The sequence below is a fragment of the Periplaneta americana genome, chromosome 14, assembly GCF_040183065.1.
Source record: "Periplaneta americana isolate PAMFEO1 chromosome 14, P.americana_PAMFEO1_priV1, whole genome shotgun sequence".
NCBI lineage: Eukaryota > Metazoa > Arthropoda > Insecta > Blattodea > Blattidae > Periplaneta > Periplaneta americana.
The window spans coordinates 149822952-149844558 of NC_091130.1; the positions used below are offsets into that span (position 1 = coordinate 149822952).

The following is a 21607-nucleotide window of genomic DNA, read 5'->3' on the forward strand; positions in this document are numbered from 1 at the left end:
GTAGGAGTTACGCGTAATCAAAACTTTGACTTTTAATTATCTCAAAAATAAAATTTTATACGTTTTCGACAAGTAGGCCTATTAATTTTATTTCTCAGTGGGTAAAGCTAGAGTGATGAAACTTGGCAAACTTATTCACTAATAGGCCTATCTCTGTTTGTGAAATGTAGCATTTGATTGGCTGTATTCAGTATAGTTTTATTGCTAGAGAATTATACATAATGCAGTATTACATTTGTATTAAACAAATTATATTTTTTTTACAAATGAAGAAATTAGAGTACAGAATTTCTAATGCTCCATTGCAGAGTTACCTTTAAGAAAGAAATTAGATTAAAAATTATTATTATTTTAGAAATAGGATTTTCACTATAAAAATAAGTTTAAGTTTTTAAAAAGTGTCTATGAGAAAAGTTGATATTCACATTGTATGATTATGATATTGATATGCAAACTTCAGCTCTCTAGCTAAAACATATGGATTTTTAGAATTTCAGTATCGCATCGCCCTTAAGCAATGCAAAATATTGTTCTGTATAGCCTAGTTTTGTCCCGCGCCGTGGCGTCGTGGTCTAAGGCATCTTGCCTAGGACTCGCGTTACGGAATGCGTTCGAGTCCTCATGGGGGAAGACATTTTCTCATGAAATTTCGGCAAGTGTATGGGACCGGTGCCCACCAGCATCGTGATGCACTTGGGGAGCTACGATAGGTACCGAAATCCTGTTGTGAAAGCCAGCTATAACGGCTGGGGGATCATTGTGCTAACCACACGATACCTCCATTCTAGTTGGATGATCGTTCGCCTCTGCTTCGGCATGTGAACGTGAGGCCAACAGTTGATTTGTCGGTCTGCGCCCTTCAAGGGCTGTAGCGCAACGGATTACAGCCTAGTTTTTCTCAAAAATATTTAAATACGAGATTTATATATTTTTTTCGTAGCCTATTTATATTATGATATATTGTAGGGAAGCCTACATAGCTTACAATGAACTTAAACCACATATTTTAAAATCTTGTCAGTTCTTTAGCAATATGAAATTGTCTTTGAAAATCTTCTTGAATATTGAACAATCTTTGACAATGCAAATCTAGTCTTTCAGGTGAAGCTCCCTGTAAAGCAGATTTGAATAATTTCAAGGGAAAAAAATGTTCCGGGGCCGGGTATCGATCCCGGGACCTCTGGTTGAACGTACCAGCGCTCTACCACTGAGCTACACGGGAACACCGTCTCAACTTTTCCCTTTATATCCACACAACTCGCGTGGGCTGACGAAACGCCAGCGACCCACAACGAGTGCACACAATCTCTGTGTGACTTAGAATTGTGGTTTTCTGTTAACGTACACAGTAACGTATATATTATGCAAATCTAGTCTTTCAGGTGAAGCTCCCTGTAAAGCAGATTTGAATAATTTCAAGGGAAAAATTGTTCCGGGGCCGGGTATCTTTGACAAGTTTTCTTGTAAAGTATTGAAGTAGTTGATGTACCTATAGAAACAGCTTAAAAGTTTGTTTTAAACATTTCGGGCCATATTCATAGACATTCTTAGCGCGGGCTTTCGGTGGATGATCAGCGAACTAACCTTTTTTCGTATTCATAAACCAGTGTTAGCGATATGATATGATATGAATCCTGTACAAGTAATCAGTCGATACCCGGGACTAGTTTAGCATGCTCGTAGCGCGGGCTAGCGAAATGTCTATGCATAGCACCCTTCATATTTATACTCGTACTTCAGCTATTTTTAGTCACCAATTCAAAAAAAAAAAAAAATCAACTCTCTAGCTAAAAAATTGAGGATTTTAGAAATTTCAGTAACGCACCGCCTTAAGTAATACAAAATATTATTCTGTATAGCCTAGTTTTTCTCCAAAGTATTTACATATTTATATTGTAATATTTTGTAAGTAGATCTACTTAGCTTACTTTCTTACTTACATACTTACTTACTGGCTTTTAAGGAACCCGGAGGTTCATTGCCGCCCGCCATTCGTCCCTATCCTGAGCAAGATTAATCCATTCTCTATCATCATATTCCACCTCCCTCAAATCCATTTTAATATTATCTTCCCATCTACGTCTCGGCCTCCCCAAAGATCTTTTTCCCTCCGGCCTCCTAACTAACACCCCTACCCAGTGACATCAGAGACTGTAGGAATTTAGTAGCGTTCAATCAGTTAATCTTTTAGTACTTTGATTTTTATTGTATCTGTAAATTTAATATTAATTGTAATTATATTGTAATTGTATTCTTAATATTGTAGTTGTAATCCCCTGGTAGAGGGGAAGAGAAGGCCTGATGGCCTTAACTCTACCAGGTTAAATAAATAAATAAATAAATAAATAAATAAATAAATAAATACATAAATAAATAAATAAATAAATATGTGCATTTCTGGATTCGCCCATACGTGCTACATGCCCTGCCCATCTCAAACGTCTGGATTTAATGTTCCTAATTATGTCAGATGAAGAATACAATGCGTACAGTGCTGTGTTGTGTAACTTTCTCCATTGTCCTGCAACTTCATCCCTCTTAGCCCAAATATTTTCCTAAGCACCTTATTCTCAAACACCCTTAACCTATGTTCCTCTCTCAAAGTGAGAGTCCAAGTTTCACAACCATACAGAACAACCGGTAATATAACTGTTTTATAAATTCTAACTTTCAGATTTTTTGACAGCAGACTGGATGACAAAATCTTCTCAACCGTATAATAATAGGCATTTCCCATATTTATGCTATGTTTAATTTCCTCCCGAGTATCATTTATATTTGTTACTGTTGCTCCAAGATATTTGAACTTCTCCACCTCTTCAAAAGATAAATTTCCAATTTTTGTACTTAGCTTACAACAAACTTAAATCACATATTTTAAAATCTTGTCAGATCTGTAGCAATATGAAGCTGTCTTTGACAAATCTTTTTAAGTGTTGATCAATCTTTGACTAGTTTTCTTCGAAAGTATTGAATTGGAAGAAAAATTCGATCGTGAACAAGCAGCTAAAAAGTTTGTTTTTAACATTTTTCATATTTAGTCTACAGTATACTTCAACTATTTTTAGTTACTATGGCGTCATCGGGGTTTTTTTATTACAATAGGCGATAACATCTCACTGAAATGTTAAAGTTTGTTAGTTGTTCAGGAGAGACTGGATAGACCTGCTTAGTGTTCTGGGTAGAATGGAGGTCAAGAACGACTTATTCCAGGGAGATCGCCTCGGCAGCGGATTTTATTGGACACAGAACATAATATATTTACAACTAAGATTTCTATAACAGAAAGACGATGAGACGCTTGATCGGACCCCGACTAGTAGAGAAGACCAAGGGCGTCATGGCTGGTCTGCACCCTGGCGGAGGAGCTGTAGGCGTAAGGGGAGTGGAATCCGGGGGCGCCGAAAGACACGCCGAATTGCGCGGATGCAACGGCGATCACCACCACCAGGAAAACGAGAGCCACCTGTAATAGACGAAACAAATCATTGTAGAATAGTTAGCATTAGCAAGGACTGCTGTAAATTCCAGTAGGAGGGCCAAAATTCTCTTCATTGAACTCCTGAAAAATCTATATATTTAATTTGAACTGTGGCAGAAATGTTTATGAAATCCTGTGAGGTTGTGTGATGTCTCAGTCGAAAGCTAATATTAATATTGCGGGAAAATCTAAATGGTTTGTAGCGAAGTTCATAAAAAGTTTTAAATTTAAAAAAATAATATGTGCGTTCATGTACTCTATCTTCGTTTGGGTTATTAATACAGCTGCGTTAGGTTTTTAGAAGGTCAAAAATGGTGTCAGTAATGTGGGGCTTTGTGTATAGGAAAGGCTATAGTTCAAATAATGAATTTTCAAACAATAAAGCATCGAGTTTCCTTAAAACGATGTAGTTATCGAAGCCTTTTGTACATGCGAGATGTTGACTTCACAATATTATGCTTTTCGAGACCTCGATAATAATTGTTTGTTACTAAAAGTAATAATGTTGTTACCTTGTTAATTTAGTTCTTCTTTATTAGTTTCATTATTATGAAAGTAGCTGGTCGACCAAGAAAACTTGGTAGAACTTTTAGAAATATAACTGCATTAAGAAATCATGAACGACTATGTACGAATAATGTTGTTTTTAACCAGGAGAAGCTAGAGATTGTTGTAACTTCGTAATCAAGGTACATGCGTTACTTATTTATTGCCTTTACCATCATCATCGTCGTCATCATAATCTCCATTATAAAGTAGCAGCATTTTATTGTAGCTTTAAATCCCTATCAAGCAGCAGTTGCTGCTACAAGCCACTAGTACATCTTCAAATTCAAGATCGAAGTACAATAAATTCCTACATCTTATATTTATTTATTTTTTCTCGTGGAGTTAAGACCATCATGTCTTTTCTTTCACACAAACAGAACGTCCACAATTTAATATTGTTGCGATAAACAACCGATACAATAAATCTTAACATGTCATTGTTTTTTTCATTTAATCCATTGGCGACATGAATGTGAACAGATGTAACGATAAAAATGAAGCTGTAATAAGATGGCAGGGTCTACCCTAGAAACCTTAAATAAAATTGACACAACATAGGAAAAGGGAGATTTTGAATAAAAAAAAAAAACATCATTGAAACTCCACTGGCTAACAAAATTTTTGTTGATATTTTTAATCTCCTCGTCATCTGGATTCAACGACTAGACACTTTGATTCGTTTCATTCTCGCTTTTGTGAGTATTATGAACCGAAATAAACATTCACAAGGATCGAGCCCTCTGATTATGTCGTCAACAGGACAGAAGATTACTCCATACTGAATAGAACACAGAACATACACCTATTGCAAATAGCAAGGAGATTTGTGTAGTCTGGGTCTTCTATACTTTATATCCTAAGAATGAAACCTAACCATATTACGATATATTAGGCTGGTGGATTAGTGATTTCCTAGACTTCAGTTTGAATTTTTTTCCCCCAACTTTGTTCCTAATTTCGGTGCTGACAAATACAACTGGCAGTTACTTTCTAACTGTTATGTTGACAGCATTGGTTGCCTTTGAAAAAGCTGCCAACGTTCATGAAATGAGAGTTACTAGCGAGTGTAATTTGAAATTTGAAAGTAATTAATAATTAATGATATTAAATAATAAATATACAGCAAACATTTTAATGTGATTCGGTTTTCGCAGTTTGTACTAATAATTTTGTGTATCTAAACGAAATAAAATGTTATGTTATCTTATCTCTCATGAAACATGAACTGTTTAGTCAAACCTATGAATTTCATGTAGCCAGATAAAATGAATTTTAATATTAGATAAATAAATAAATAAATAAATAAATAAATAAATAAATAAATAAATAAATAAATAAATAAATAAATGATTAAATAAATAAAATACATAAATAAATGATTATTAGACCTATTATTAATATTTCCGTACATAGGGTTGTAATTTTTCCTTCCTTGGTGATATCTGGTGACAGTTCGTAACATTGATTAACTTTTTAAAAACTGATCTTACGTGAACCTCATAACTAGAAATGCAACTGCTTCTTTCAGTTAGAATTGATATCCGTGATATTTTCTACAAATTTCTGACTTTTTGTTTTCAATTAAGGTACTCATCTACCCTTAATATTTAATTTTCCTTAAAAATTTTTATTATTTTTTTTTTAATTTTTAAGTCATCTGAAAGCTTAAACTTTCTAGTTTTAAGAAATATATCAGTTTTCTCTGTGATGTTTGGTTAATTAATTAGCTGAGTTTTTATTGACCGGAAACATCTTTTCTTTAAATCGGAAGTATAGTTGTGCAAGCGTCAATCCATCACATTCTATAAATTCTTTGGTGTAATAAGTCGAACTTGGCGGTAGAGTTTGACTGCAGTGTGTTTGGTTTTACAATTTTTCATAGCCTCAGGATGTAGATGATTTTTTTCCATGTTCGGTTTTACAACATTTTACAACAGTAATGTTAACACAAAGTGCACTACGAATTGAGATATTTTCATAATTTTTAACCAAAATAAAGCTGAATAACGTAGCTAAGTGCCAAACTACAAACAGTGTCCTACTGCTTAAATAAGTTAATTTAAAGCTCCAAGATCTAAAATTTTGTATTTTTATGTTTGAAATTTTCAAAAAATGAAATGGGATTTTTCCTTAATGGAATAAGATAAGGAAAAACTGTTTTCACAGCTTATTCTGTGTTCTTTTAGGAGAAAGACAGCGAAAGAAATTTTGTTCTAACACAAAAGCCGTGTGCCAAGGCCTAAAACAAACTAATTTCAGTTTTCGCTTAAAAAATTGCCCCCTTTGTCCCCCCAAAATATATGAGGGATTTATTTTGTGTGAAAATCCTTACTTATATGTCAACTGATCAGGAAAAATGAGTTTTTTAAAAATTGGATAAAAATTGCAACCTTTTCTCCCAAGGGTAGATAAGTAACGATTAATAGACTAATACACGGTCGATTAATTAGAAATTAAACCAATTATTTTCAATAAGAAATCTCAGTACTAAAGGAGTGTGAATTTACTAGTTTTTTAGTTTACTTACCAGCTTCATCATTTTTGTTGTTCGTCTGGTCTGCTGTAACGAGAGACTGATACCACGATGAGGTTTCAACCCCCTTATATACCTCAGCACCTGCGGGGGAGGTTAAGGGCGCCAGGAAGTCATAGCCAATGTCACGTTTCGGATGACAGGACCACGCCTATGGATACAGTTTTCGACCCCGACCTTCATGTACATTTTGCGTTCTTAATTACGCATGGAGGTCAGTGTTGTCTGCAGGTTGCAGGTCCTTGTGCCCATCTGATATCTGCCAAAACGTTTATCAAACTCTATATTAAACACAACACCTGACGAGAATATTATACAAGTGGCAGGCTGTATCCAGTTTCGACAGTTCAATGAGCGACCTTACGCAGATTTATGTGCAATAGGGTATATTTAACATTGGGTTGGACTACTAATATTTCTAATATGATCAAATATATCACTATTATTACTTACTTACTTACTGGCTTTTAAGGAACCCGGAGGTTCATTGCCGCCCTCACGTAAGCCCGCCATTGGTCCCTATTCTGTGCAAGATTAATCCATTCTCTATCATCATATCTCACCTCCCTCAAATCCATTTAATATTATCTTCCCATCTACGTCTCGGCCTCCCCAAAGTTCTTTTTCCCACCGGCCTCCCAACTAACACTCTATATGCATTTCTGGATTCGCCCATACGTGCTACATGCCCTGCTCATCTCAAACGTCTGGATTTAATGTTCCTAATTATGTCAGGTGAAGAATACAATGCGTGCAGTTCTGTGTTGTGTAACTTTCTCCATTCTCCTGTAACTTCATCCCTCTTAGCCCCAACTATTTTTCTAAGCACCTTATTCTCAAACACCCTTAACCTATGTTCCTCTCTCAAAGTGAGAGTCCAAGTTTCACAACCATAAAGAACAACCGGTAATATAACTGTTTTATAAATTCTAACTTTCAGATTTTTCGACAGCAGACTGGATGATAAAAGCTTCTGAAGCGAATAATAACAGGCATTTCCCATATTTATTCTGTGTTTAATTTCCTCCCGAGTGTCATTTACATTTGTTACTGTTGCTGCAAGATATTTGAATTTTTCCACCTCTTCGAAGGATAAATCTCCAATTTTTATACGTATTTCCGTTTCGTACAATATTCTGGTCACGAGACATAATTATATACTTCTTCTTTTCGGGGTTTACTTCCAAACCTATCTCTTTACTTGCTTCAAGTAAAATTCCAGTGTTTTCCCTAATCGTTTGTGGATTTTCTCCTAACATATTCACGTCATCCGCATAGACAAGCAGCTCATGTAACCCGTTTAATTCCAAACCCTCTCTGTTATCCTGGACTTTCCTAATGGCATACTCTAGAGCAAAGTTAAAAAGTTAAGGTGATAGTGCATCGCCTTGCTTTAGCCCACAGTGAATTGGAAATGCATCTGACAGAAACTGACCTATACGGACTCTGCTGTACGTTTCACTGAGACACATTTTAATTAATCGAACTAGTTTCTTGGGAATACCAAATTCAATAAGAATACCATATAAAACTTCTCTCTTAACCGAGTCATATGCCTTTTTGAAATCTATGAATAACTGATGCACTGTACCCTTATACTCTCATTTCTAGATATACTTATGTAAGTGAATCATTAGTCGTAGATATGTTTAGAATCAATTACGCTGAATTTACATCACATTAAAATATATTATTTTATGGGCACTCTAAACATTGAAATTCTTTGCTAGTAGGTCCTTCAAGATTTATTGTTGACAGAGTGCTAACTCTTTTTACTGAAAGGCAGTTTCTAATTCTAGTTTTTACAAGATTCATGCAACTAAATCATCAGTCAAAATTTACAGTATGCGATGGAATTATATAGGCTGAATCAATTAGAAGAATTTGTCCACTTAACTTATATGAATTGCGCCAACTCTTTGAAATCCATTCCTGAACATCTATTGCTCAATACCTTTTTGAACATTGCCATTAGCATTTCATTTAAGGGGAGGCAGAGATGAAATTTTCGAACAAAACTGAAGAAAAAATGAAAATTTGTTTTTTTTCCATTTTTATTATCTTTATTTTGATATTCCGAGGTTAGTTTTTGATTTGTGCCCTTAAAAGTATGAAATTAAAACCAAGATAACTGTATTACTATATTATTCCCATAATAAACTAATACTTATCATTATTTATATAGCTTCTCTGAACATATAAATAAAAAGAAATATTGAAAATTTCTTACAATATGGTGCATGGAGCATTTTATATCAAACGATATAAAGTTTTATGAAATTATTAATATTTACAGAACTATTGTACTTAGAAAGTTGAAACTTGGTATGTCCATTACTAATAACATACTTAGTATCCATGATCAATTTCAAACAAATCGGATAAATTTGGTGGATTTTGAAATATTCATCTCTGCCTCCCCTTAAATTCAGTTTAGTTCAAACACATCTCTGATTTCATTTTCTCCATTACCATCTGCGTTTCTGAAATACAATTTAAATTTACAAAAATTTTAGAAAATCATATGATTTTGGGCCAAATGAGAAGCAGATTTGCACAGAGATTAGACATTTTTTATTCCATACCTGTGAAGTAACGGTCAGCGCGTCTGGCCTGCGAAACCAGGTGGCCCGGGTTCGAATCCCGGCCAGGGCAAGTTACCTGGTTGAGGTTTTTTCCGGGGTTTTCCCCCAACCTAATACGAGCAAATGCTGGGTAACTTTCGGTGCTGGACCCCGGACTCATTTCACCGGCATTATCACCTTCATTTCATTCAGACGCTAAATAACCTAGATATCGATACAGCGTCGTAAAATAATCCATTAAAAAAGACATTTTTTAAATAGGCCTACTGCATGATATGTGCAAATTTTGAAAGATCTAGTTCAAACAGTTAAGAAAATTCAAATCTCATGTCACTTTTTCCTTAACTTCAACAAAAATGGAACAGCTTTTAACTATAACTATGTAATTGGAGTTGAAATTAGACGAAACACTTATGGAAATGCAGTAATTCTTTTATTATTTTTGGTGAAAATGCACAACTAGTAAACTCCTTTTCTTTTCTGATTTTATGAAGCAATGCTATATACGACGTATGTCGAAGACGAGGAGAGGTAATAAAGACCAGAAGACATAAAAAAGTAAATAGATTAAGAAAGAGAGGAGGAAGATAAAGAACGTGGAGAAGGAAACGAGAAGCAAGAGGCGGAGGAGCAGGATGTCTGGAAGGAATCTGCTGCTGTAGATCGTGACGTCAGAGATCCATCACCCGGCTCTGTAGAATGTCCACGGCAGATGCTGCTATTTCCGTTGCCATCTCGTAACAATTCCCCGTCCGGAGCCGCTATTGCACGTCCGCAGGAAATTCCAGGCTATGATGTGTGGGACTTGTTTCTATTTCTGAATTACAATGCTTTGATTGTCTTGCGCCGAAGCCCGATGAGTGGGTAGAACTGTGTAGTAAACAATACATACGTGAACTTTTCGACGACCGTGACTTGTCTTCCACGATTATATAAGTTCCTTACAAAATTTGTTTCGTATTTTATCTCGCATTTTAATAATTATTTTTAATCTGTAGAAGATGGAAACGATAAGATAAAAGAACTTAAATGAGAAACTTTGGAAAACAGACGTAGGAAAACTAGAATAACATCATTGTATAGAGCACATCTAGGTCAGAAAGCATGGGTAGACATAACGGCTCGGTTAGAAAACCCAACGTACTATGGAAGGAACGATCATGATTTTAAAATCAAATGTAGGAAACAGAAAACGGATGTAGGTAAATTCTCATTTTTAAATAGAACTATAAATGATTGGAATGACCTACCTACAGCGGTCTTTGAGGGCTTTTTTTCCTTAAGGAGATTCCAGAATAACTTAAAAAGTTGTGTATAAAGTTAAAATTAAAATTAAGGTGACAATTTTTTAAGGTGACATGTATTTATTTAGCCTGACGGGTTACTCCCTTGGTTTGAATTGTAAATTATTTAAAAATAGCGTGTAAGAGGGCCTTAGACTAGAAATGTTTAGTTTAAATGTAGTTCTGTTTATAAGTATGCATAAGGGTGTAATTATTTGACTTATTTGAACTGTTGTATCAGTGAAGCGAGGTGAGTCAGTGAAGTTATGGTTTTACAGTGCAGTGAATAATTCCGATCAGTCATAATTTATAGCGTCAATGAAACGTGTTCTGTAGTGTCAGTGAAATGTGTCCTAAAGTGTCAGTGAAATGCGTCATGGTGCCACTACAGTGAGTGAGATGACAGTAAAGAGAAAAACTATTGAAACTTATGTAGGGCTTATACATAATTATGTAGGTTGTATTGTAAAATTAGGTATTTTAGGTATTTTATTTATGTTTTATTATTATTGTGTTAAATTGTATTGTGTATTCTTATTGTATTGTGTATAAAATTGTATTGTGTATTGTATAATTGTATTGTGTATTGTAAATTTTATTGTGTATTGCTTATCATTTTATTGTGTATTGTTTATATTGTGTATACCACTGCCACCGGGTGCTTGCCACTTGCAGTGTAAATAAATACATACATACAAATTAACTGTAAATTGTTGAAGGTTTATATGTATCAGTCTATATTATAAATATATTTATGTATGGTGATGAATGAGGCAAGAGAGTTACAAGAATCAGGAGATATAAAAGATCGAGGAAGTAAACTGGAAGAATGTTTTGCATATTTCTTCACTGCTTTATCGTGAAGTGTGTTTCATATGAGAATTCCGTCAACCTGAACTTTCGGCTGTATATTGTCTTAGCCACCTTACGTTTGATTACCTTCTTATTTGTTTGAAAAGTTCTTGTGACCTATTTTTTATACTTTTCCTTACTCATGCCGAAGTTTATACAGCATAAATATACATTTGTCTCATAACATATTTAGAAGTAGGTTATAAGTAACTTTCTATGTAAAAGAGAATATATACTAACTGAAACTCGTCCGATGAGATATGTTTCACACCTCTCCTGACTTCCTTTCCACAGGGTTTTGACTCCATAGCGCCCAGGGCTGGTTTCCGAGAATGAAGCACTATTTATTTTAGATATTTATGCATACATTTATGTCATACTCGAACATTAGACGTCAGTCCTAACTCTAGTCAGTGCACAAGAAGTTTGGTGTGTAGATCTCATGGAGTCAGTTTGCTAAGTAAGATGTCACGGTGCTATAGTTTCCAGTTAGTAGCCTAGCGGTGATAAAGATGATAATAAGCTGTGGAGAAACATTACAATAACGGCAGGGAGAAAGGGAACTAATTACATAACATGTATCCTAATCCCCTAAATTTTTTCAAATCTATTTTTCCGAAAGTCTGTAATTATACTTTAAAGTTTCCGAAAAACTAATTCCGAAGCAATTCTTTGGAAACTGATATATTCCTAATAGCGAAACTGTTAGCAGTAGTTAAAAAAAAACATACTTACTTACTTACTGGCTTTTAAGGAACCCGGAGGTTCATTGCCGCCATCACATTAAGCCCGCCATCGGTCCCTAACCTGAGCTAGATTAATCCATTGTCTATCATCATATCCCACCTCCCTCAAATCCATTTTAATATTATCTTCCCATCTACGTCTCGGCCTCCTTAAAGGTCTTTTTCCCTCCGGCCTCCCAACTAACACTCTATATGCATTTTTGGATTCGCCCATACGTGCTACATGTCCTGCCCATCTCAAACGTCTGGATTTAATGTTCCTAATTATGTCAGGTGAAGAATACAATGCGTGCAGTTCTGCGTTGTGCAACTTTCTCCATTCTCCTGTAACTTCATCCCTCTTAGCCCAATTATTTTCCTAAGCACTTATTCTCAAACACCCTCAACCTATGTTCCTTTCTCAAGGTGACAGTCCAAGTTTCATAGCCATAAAGAACAACCGGTAATATAACTGTTTTATAAATTCTAACTTTCAGCAGACTGGATGATAAAAGCTTCTCAACCGAATAATAGCAGGCATTTCCTATATTTATTCTGTGTTTAATTTCCTCCCGAGTATCATTTATATTTATTCCTGTTGCTCCAAGATATTTGAACTTCTCCACCTCTTCAAAAAATAAATTTCCAAAATTTATATTTCCATTTCGTACAATATTCTCGTCACGAGACATAATCATATACTTTGTCTTTTCGGGATTTACTTGCTTCCAGTAAAATTCCCGTGTTTTCCCTAATCGTTTGTGAATTTTCTCCTAACATATTCACGTCATCCGCATAGACAAGAAGCTGATGTAACCCGTTCAATTCCAAACCCTCTTTGTTATCCTGGACTTTCCTAATGGCATACTCTAGAGCAAAGTTAAAAAGTAAAGGTCATAGTGCATCTCCTTGCTTTACATATTACATTACATTTACGTAAAATATTTATTTGATAATTTTCCGTCTGAAACTTATCTTTAAAATTATGGATTGAAAATCATTAAGTATATTAAGCATTAAGCAGGCACGCGAGGTGTTATCAACAAGCCAGTCACATAGCTATACGGAGATTTTAACTACATATTGAATAAGCCTGTACTTCTGAAACTTTCAGTACCTTTCTTAGAATTGGTAAGGTAATAATAATCGTAAACATGTTTCAAATCGGAATTCCCATACTCTGGATAATAACAGATTAAGTGGTGTGGGGTGACGCCAACACCCCGCCCTCCTATTGTAAATAGTGACAGGGACCATACATAAATAATAACAATGAATGTTAAGTAGCGACTGGGCGCACAGAAAAATCAAGAAAGTGATTTGGAAATTAAGATAAAAAGTAAATTTTGATTAGGAGTGAATATACGTTTGAATATTACATGTGAACCAATATTGAAATATTACCATTTCTGTACATTAATTGTGATAGGTATTAAAGCATTTCATATAATGGCCAGCTAGTATTATGATCATGACGTGATATAATAGAGGCGCGTTTTTGACGCTCATGGGTTGGGTTAGCAGCGCATTTTCTTGCTCTAGGGTTAGGTTAGCGGCGCGTTTCTGACGCTCTCGGGATGGGTTAGCGGCGAGATTTTGACGTTCTAGAGTTAGGTTAGAGGCGAGTTTTTGACGCTCTACGGTTGGGTTAGCGGCGCTTAGCGGCGCGTTTTTGACGCTGTAGGGTTGAGTTAGCGGCGCGTTTTTGACGCTCTCAGATTGGGTAAGAGGCATGATTTTGACGCTCTAGTATTGGTCTAGCGGCGTGTTTTTGACGTTCTGCAGTTTGGTTAGCGGCGCGTTTTTGACACTACAGATGGGTTAGCGTAGCGTTTTTGACGCTCTAGGATTGAGTTAGCAGGGTGTCTTTGACGCTATAGGCTTGGATTAGCGGCGCTATAGGGTAGGTTTTGCTACTCCTTTTTGACGCTCTAGAGTTAGGTTAGCGGAGCGTTTTTGACGCTCTAGGATTGGGTTAGTGGCCTGTCTTTGACGCTCTAGAGTTAGGTTAACGGCGCCTTTTGACGCTCTCGGATTGGGTAAGCGGCATTATTTTGACGCTCTAGTATTGGTCTAGCGGCGCGTTTTTGACGCTGTACAGTTTGGTTAGCGGCGCGTTTTTGACGCGCTACAGTTCGGTTAGCGTAGCGTTCTTGACGCTCTAGGATTAGGTTAGCGGCGAGTCTTTGACGTTCTAGAGTTAGGTTAGCTGCGCGTTTTGGCGCTCTTGGATTGGGTAAGCGGCATGGTTTTGACGCTCTAGTATTGGTCTAGCGGCACGTTTTTGACGCTCTACAGTTTGGTTAGCGGCGCGTTTTTGTCGTTGTGCAGTTCGGTTAGCGTATCGTTTTTGACGCTCTAGAATTGGCTATGATTGGTGTTTTTTAATGCTCTAGGGTTGGTTAGCGGAGCGTTTGTGACGCTTTACGGTTGGGTTAGCGGCGTGTTTTTGACCCTATAGGGTTGAGCTAACGGCGCTTTTCTGACGCTCACGGGTTGGGTTAGCGTCGCGTTTTTGACGGTCTAGCGTTGAGTTAGCGGCGCGTTTTTGACGCTCTAGGATTGGGTTAGCGTAGCGTTTTTCACGCTCTAGGATTGGGTTAGTGGCGTGTCTTTGACGCTTGAGAGTTAGGTTAGCGGCGAGTTTTTGACGCTCTCGGATTGGGTAAGCAGCATGATTTTGACGCTCAAGTGTTGGTCTAGCGGCGCGTTTTTGACGCTCTACAGTTTGGTTAGAGGCGCGTTTTTGACTCTGTAGGGTTGAGTTACCGGCTCGGTTTTGACGCTCTGTGTAATGTTATCGTCACGTTATTTGACGCTCTACGTTTGGGTTAGCGGCGTGATTTTGACGCTCTGTGTGATGGTATCGTCGCGTTTTGGACGCTATAGGGTTGGCTTTGCTGCGAGGTTTTTGACGCTTTAGGGTGGGTCTGCGGAGCGCTTGTGACGGCCTGCGGTTGGGTTAGTGGTGCGTCATCTTCAGGTCATCTTCAGGTCTACATAAGTTACATGGTTGTACAATGAACACAATTTTACCTAGTTATGTATAAACAAAGTCATTATCAATGAGCAAGTGGTTTTAAGTAAAGGTTGGAAAATTAAAAATCGAATTAAAATTCAGTTAAGATTAACAAACAGCTAAAACTCATAGTACGACAACATTAACTCTTATGATGAACGGTTATGTTTAAATATTTAATAACATATCTTGGTGATGTGGTTGGGGTATTTTGTAATAAGAAGAAAGGAGCAATTTGGGAGGAAAAAGGAAAAATGTAAATCTCTATAAGTACTGGTTCTGTTTTTTCGACAAAAAAAAAAAAACTTTCCAATAACACACGATTTTTGCCCCAAAAATTAAAACACTGATAAAAAATGAGCGGAAAGCGTCAAAAGAAATTTTTATGCTTTCTTCATAATGTCCTCCTTCCATCACCAAAACTAATGTCAATGTAACGAAAAGAAAAGGAAAGCAACGAATATCGAATTAATGTTACGTCATCAAATCGACTTAAACACGTCTAGCTTGCGATAGAATCTTGCGAGGACTTGTTAAGAGAAACCTGAACTAACCAAACCTAACCTTCGTATATGCAAGCTGTGTAACCAGAGCACGAAGGAAATTGCTTGATTTCATTTGATCTGGAACGTACACGCGAAAATAAATTCATGCAATAAATATCGCGCCACCCCGATACTTCATGACAGGCCAGCGCATGCGCCACAGCGAAACGGTTCCTGTCCTCTTAAAAACATAAAAAACATAATGACTCACCACTACTTGCAATCGGGCGATATCCATAAGTATGTAGCCTAAATATAGTAAATCTAAACTACGATTCTTTTCCCCTCAATTTTTTCTAAGTATTTCCACATTAGAAACAATAATCATAATTTTAAAACATTAAATTCATAAAAAAACAAAACCAGTTCTTATAGATAATTATCAGAAAAAATAATAAGTATCGTAAAAAACGTTCCCTCTGCTGACCATGAACTAATATCAACAATAACTAATATAATTACGGGCATTAAAGAAGTGACTTAGAATGCAGATTATTTGACGTTATTTCTTGTTCGCATCGGTGGTTCAGTGGTAGAATGCTCGCCTGCCACGCGGGCGGCCCGGGTTCGATTCCCGGCCGATGCATTGTTCATTTTTATTAATGCACTATTCACTCAATTAAGTTGGTAATAACATTCTTTATTTGTTAATGAATTTTCAATATGTCAAAATAATGTTATGCATTATTACATAATATTGTATAGCAACTTATAACAGCCTGTCACGCGGGAGACCGGGGTTCGATTCCACGCCGGGGAGGTTGAAAGTTTTATATTATTTATATTGTGCTTGACAGAATACTACAATTCACGTCGTAGTTATACATAATATTGGGTTATTACTTATTAGTATGTCGCACCAACCAGCTAAAGTAGAAGAAAAAGAATTTCGTACAATATTATCATAGCAATATCTGCGAATAAGTAAAGAAGGGAACGATAGAAGAGAACGTAAGAGACGTTTGGAAGGGGTTGGTCTTTGTGTCCTCGGTAGTATAGTGGTCAGTATCTCCGCTTGTCACTTGGGAGACCGGGGTTCGATTCCCCGCCGGGGAGGTTATTGTTTTCGATTTCATTTAAGATAATTAAAGGAATTCTAGTCCTTCATATTCTTTTGTACAGGTACATCATTTTATTTTTACTTCAATTTTTATTGTATCTGAGTTTTTGAATGTACTTCACTCCCACCCCTTCTACAAATGAAGCACAATCGTCCTCCACACAGGTTTAAGACCGCATATACAGTCATAGTAGCTTTACCGTCGTAGTAAACAGTAGACCTACGTTCCAAAAATATGTTCGCGTTTTCCAGTGACGAAAGAGCTTTCAATATTGAATCATTTTCGCATAGGTACTGTCGTCCGTTTGCCTACGTCGTATCCCGGTTTCCCCCACCAGCTTTCATTCGCCAGCTAGTGGCTGGGCTATCTTACCTCTTTTCTGAAAACATTAATTTCTGTTAGGAATTGGACGTCTAGGTAATATTATACAACTGTTTAAAATAACTTAAATAAAAGGGCCTCGTTAAGTAATTAACTGTCACGTGATTTCCCCCCTTTCTACGACCCTACGACATAACCACCCGGACGGACAGTAGATAGTATGCCTAAGTAATTTTATCTTTTCGGATCGGGCAGAAATGAAGATTGAATATACAGTGCGTAACGTACTCTTTTATAGAGTAGGTACAGAATTATTTCAACATAAGTTACTAGTACGAAGGACGAAACTGGTAATTGGGATTAGGTACAATAGTCTATAGTGCGATAATATGCAAATTAGAACTGAAGCCTGTATTTAAATGAACGGCCACCATTAAAAAATGTGTTTAAATATCCATAGTATGATTATTTTTCAATTCAACTTCATCCTTTATACAGTACGCTACTGTGCTGTAGACAGTATAATATACACTGCGTAATGAATACGTCCACATGGACAGCTCAGTTCGCGTGTAAAAACACTCATTGTTAATACTGTACTGTATTTTGAATAAACAAAAACCTAATGAAAATTATCAAACCAAAATCGCGGTATTTCCTCGTTTACGTAAATGGATGAACTACTTTTCTTCCCTCTTATACCTAGTAAAGTGATTTGTTTGTACATTACGCCAGTATCATCGAACTCCAGTCGTGGAAGGGAGTAGCAAACGGCGTTGATCCAAAGGTATAGCCAGGTTAATATTAAAAATGTTAGTAAAAATAAAATTATGTCCCTGTACAACAGCATAGTGGTCGTTGCAGTTTTATATGTGAATATTTTTTCAGTGTCAAGCTAAAGCAACGGTCATCAGAAAACTGTACCCTCGGGCTAGCGTCTGTTACCTGCGGACAAGACACTGGCCTAGCGTGCATTCATGGCTGTTGGTGGGTATGCTGTCTCCCTATCCCCTGTGCACGACGGAGCATATTTCCTTACCCTCCATGCACTCTACCCATTTCAGCGAGTGCTGACGACCACTGATCTAAAGTGTGGCTTTCGCAAGTTTCAACTTATTCCCCTCTGCTATTCAACAGCTTTGTTAATTTTACGGACTTAATTGTCTTTGTTACAACTTGCAAAGTAATAATACGGTGCGATGAATAAAATTATTTTGATATATTGAAAATTTGCCAATAAGTAAAGAATGATCTCACCAACTTGAATAAAAGCTGCTTTCAATAACATTGGGGGGGAAAAAAAAGTTTGCTTCGGCCGGGAATCGAACCCGGGCCGCCCGCGTGGAAAGCGAGCATTCTACCACTGAACCACCGATGCTTGTGAAAAACAAAATTAACATAAATAAATTTGTACGATGATATTTTGAGAATGGGCGTACCAAAACAAATTTTAATGGGTGTATATATAAACCAGTATGGTATAAAAATGTGGGTCATCTGAGAGAACCGATCACTCTGAATACTGAACAGGATACCTGGCCTAATCGGAAAAGCAGAAGAAGGGAAGAAATCTTGGATTCCAACGTATCAATTAATAGTGTCAAATGAAAGACTAATATAACAAGAAATCATTATTTATAACATTCTGTAGAATGAAAACCTTTGAAACAAATCACTTCACAACACGGTTCAAGCATCCCAAAACTTGACTGGAAAATGACATAACATTTGTATCTTTTTTTTTATCTCTGGGAAGGCATCGACTGATGTCCTTCTTTACAGCTACATAGGCTATCTATCATCTACTGCAGGGGGCGTCAAGTGACTACACTCTCGGGCGTGCGTACAAACCCTCAAGCCCTGACATACGGCTGCGGGCAAGGGAAGCTGCTTCCACAGTGGCGGAGCTAAGAACTTGTACTGTATGTGAAGCAAATTTGTGATAAGAATATAAATTAACTTCAGTTTTTAACTGAAGTACACTTTCACTGTTAATTGCACTATACTCAAAACACTACTCTACATAATTTGGTACAGTTAACTATATACGAAATAAATTTTTGCATGTTTGCACAATAATGAAACAAAACAAAATATACACTTTTATACAGATTAACATACTACGAAATAAAACTGTTCACTGTTTGTCTCCTTCTCATTGCTATACAATTCAATTAACAAAATAAAACAACAGTACAAACGTTATTATTCAAATACAATTCTGTAATATTAGTATTTTTTCTTATATATCAGAGATCCGCGGCGATTTTTGCAGTTTTTTGTTAGTAAGCAGCTTTTCAATTTGTGGAGCTATTGTTTTAGTACCACCCAATCGCAAACATGCTTTCAAGTGTCTATCACTTAGTTGGCTTCTGTGACGTGACTTTGTAAACTTCATTAAAGAAACAGTGTTTCGCATACGTAGGTTGTCCCGAACAGCGAGATTGTGCAGTTTAGGAAACCTTTCTCGTGGAAAACAAGGTATAGAAATGGTTAATACTTTTTCTGTTTTGATACTTATCCTTTAGCTTAATATCGCTTTGTAAATCAAGTATTTCTAATTGTGGTTCAGCAGGAATATCCAGGACACTCACTGAAAAAGGTGTTGTAAATATCTGAAATTGTTGTTCAAGTTCTTTAATTTCCTGATATCTACGTTCGAAGTCTTCGCACAATTGTTGCATTGTTCTTAATATATTCTTTCAAGGCTTCTAACAAGTTTCCCATGTACATCCATAAATAACGCAATTTCATTCCTAAGTGGGAGAAAACGTTCCAGAACTTTTCCTCGACTTAACCACCTTACCTCGGTGTGGAAGAGTAAATCCCCATACTCACTGTTAATATCATCAAGTAGTGCCCTGAACTCCATGTGATTGAGTCCTTTAGACCTTATGAAATTAATTGTTCGCACAACAACATACATTACATTGCTAAGGTTCATGTTTTAGCACAAATATTCCTGGTGCAAAATGCAGTGCACCGGTGCCCCCAAGCGACCTCGATAGGTTCCACCACTGTTAGACTGCAGTGTACAACTGTACTGCCCGCAGTGGAAGCCGTAAGCAGACCTGTATGCCCTCTCGCGATCTTGACTCGACCTGGCGGAGCCTGATCTATTGCCACAGCCTTGGGAGAAGAAGAGTGAAGTAAGTTCGAGATTTCGAATGTATACTTATCCTATGCTCTAAAGACTAAAGTCTAAAAGTTAGTATTGCAATATAGCATATCTAGTTGAAGATCAGAAAACATTTTCTGAGTTCCAAGACTTCGTCCACACATTTATGGCCATTGTATTTATTGTCCACTTTTTCTTAAGTCCACTCACTTTGTGATTGGAATGACCTACCTGAGGGTTGTCCTTCCTTAGAGGGATAAAAAAAATAACTTAAAATGTTGTGCGTAAAGTGTAAATGTTACAAAAGATTCGTTACATTACTTAAGGTGACATGTATTTACTTAGCCTGACGAGTTATTCCTTTGGTTTGAATTGTAAATTAGTTTAAAATAGCTTGGAAAAGGGTCTTAGACTAGCAAATTTTAGATTAATATAGTTTATAAGTATGATTCTACGGAACAATAAAGGTGTAATTGTTTGCCTTACTTAAAATCTTGTGTCAGTGAAGTTATGGTTTACAGTGGCAGTGAATAGTTTCGATCAGTGAAAATTTATGATGTCAATGAAATGCGTTTTATAGTGTCAGTGAAATGTGTTCTGAAGTGTCAGTGAAATGTGTCATAGTGCCAGCGCAGTGAATAAGAAAGAGTAAAGTGAAAGATTATTATCAGTACCAATGTGAAACTAAGGTTGTAATGGAAAATTAGGTTTACTTATTAATTAGGCTATTTTAATTATTATTATTATTAATTGTAATTATTGTGTACGGTGTATTAGTTGTAATATTATTGTGTGTAAATAAGTTACCACTGCCACCGGGTATTTGTCCACTAGCAGCGTAAATAAATACATAATATACTTTAAATCCAGTTCTGTTTTGATCTACAGCTTTCATGTCCATTATTGTAATATATCTACATACTCTGCTATGTCTGTTTATGTAATACCAATATACCAATAGAAATGACATATTTTTACAAATGCTGAATTGTTTCAATTTCCTGTGAAACAGAAGAAAAGACGAACATAATTTATAGGACGATATTTGCCACACTCAAGCTAAATGCTCAAGAACAAAATACAAATAGCGATCCTTCACTATTCATCATGAATTTAGAGTTGGCGGCAATGACATCCAATTAAAACTTATACGTTCTGAATTTATGATGCGTAGAGCAAATACTTCAAAATTATTATATATAAGTACAAGAATGAAGATAACATAAATTATGAAGGGCTTTGTTGTCGTCTCAAGTTTTATGAAGATGCGGAAATGGAAGATCCGGAACTGCAACGAAATTATTAAAATTTATTAAAAGAGGTTATTCTTTTCACTTCACACAATATTGTATGCACATTGATATTCACAGTTTCTTGCACAGAAATGGACGTTATACCTATTCAGCATCCCATAAAAACCAATTTCTTTCCTAGACTTTAGGAATTATGTACAATAGTGGCAAAAAAACCGGACCGACCCTCGTAGCTGATACAAAAGAATCCTGTGCTGTGTATTGAGTCAAACTGCGGTAATT

The 21607-nt window shown here is 36.3% G+C and overlaps 1 long non-coding RNA gene and 2 other non-coding genes across 3 annotated transcripts; 1 reads left to right on the plus strand and 2 right to left on the minus strand.

The window, feature by feature from the left end:
- Nucleotides 1–3204: 3204 nt before the first annotated feature.
- On the minus strand, nucleotides 3205–6765 carry LOC138713840 (uncharacterized). Its single transcript, XR_011335996.1, has 2 exons — nucleotides 6558–6765; nucleotides 3205–3466 (listed from the first exon to the last, which is right to left on the minus strand). It is a non-coding gene; the product is annotated as an uncharacterized lncRNA (long non-coding RNA).
- A 9322-nt stretch (nucleotides 6766–16087) lies between these two features.
- Nucleotides 16088–16158, plus strand: TRNAG-GCC (transfer RNA glycine (anticodon GCC)). The gene has a single exon. It is a non-coding gene; the product is annotated as a tRNA-Gly (tRNA).
- Nucleotides 16159–18261: 2103 nt separating this feature from the next.
- On the minus strand, nucleotides 18262–18332 carry TRNAG-UCC (transfer RNA glycine (anticodon UCC)). Its single transcript has one exon. It is a non-coding gene; the product is annotated as a tRNA-Gly (tRNA).
- Between the last annotated feature and the right edge of the window lie 3275 nt (nucleotides 18333–21607).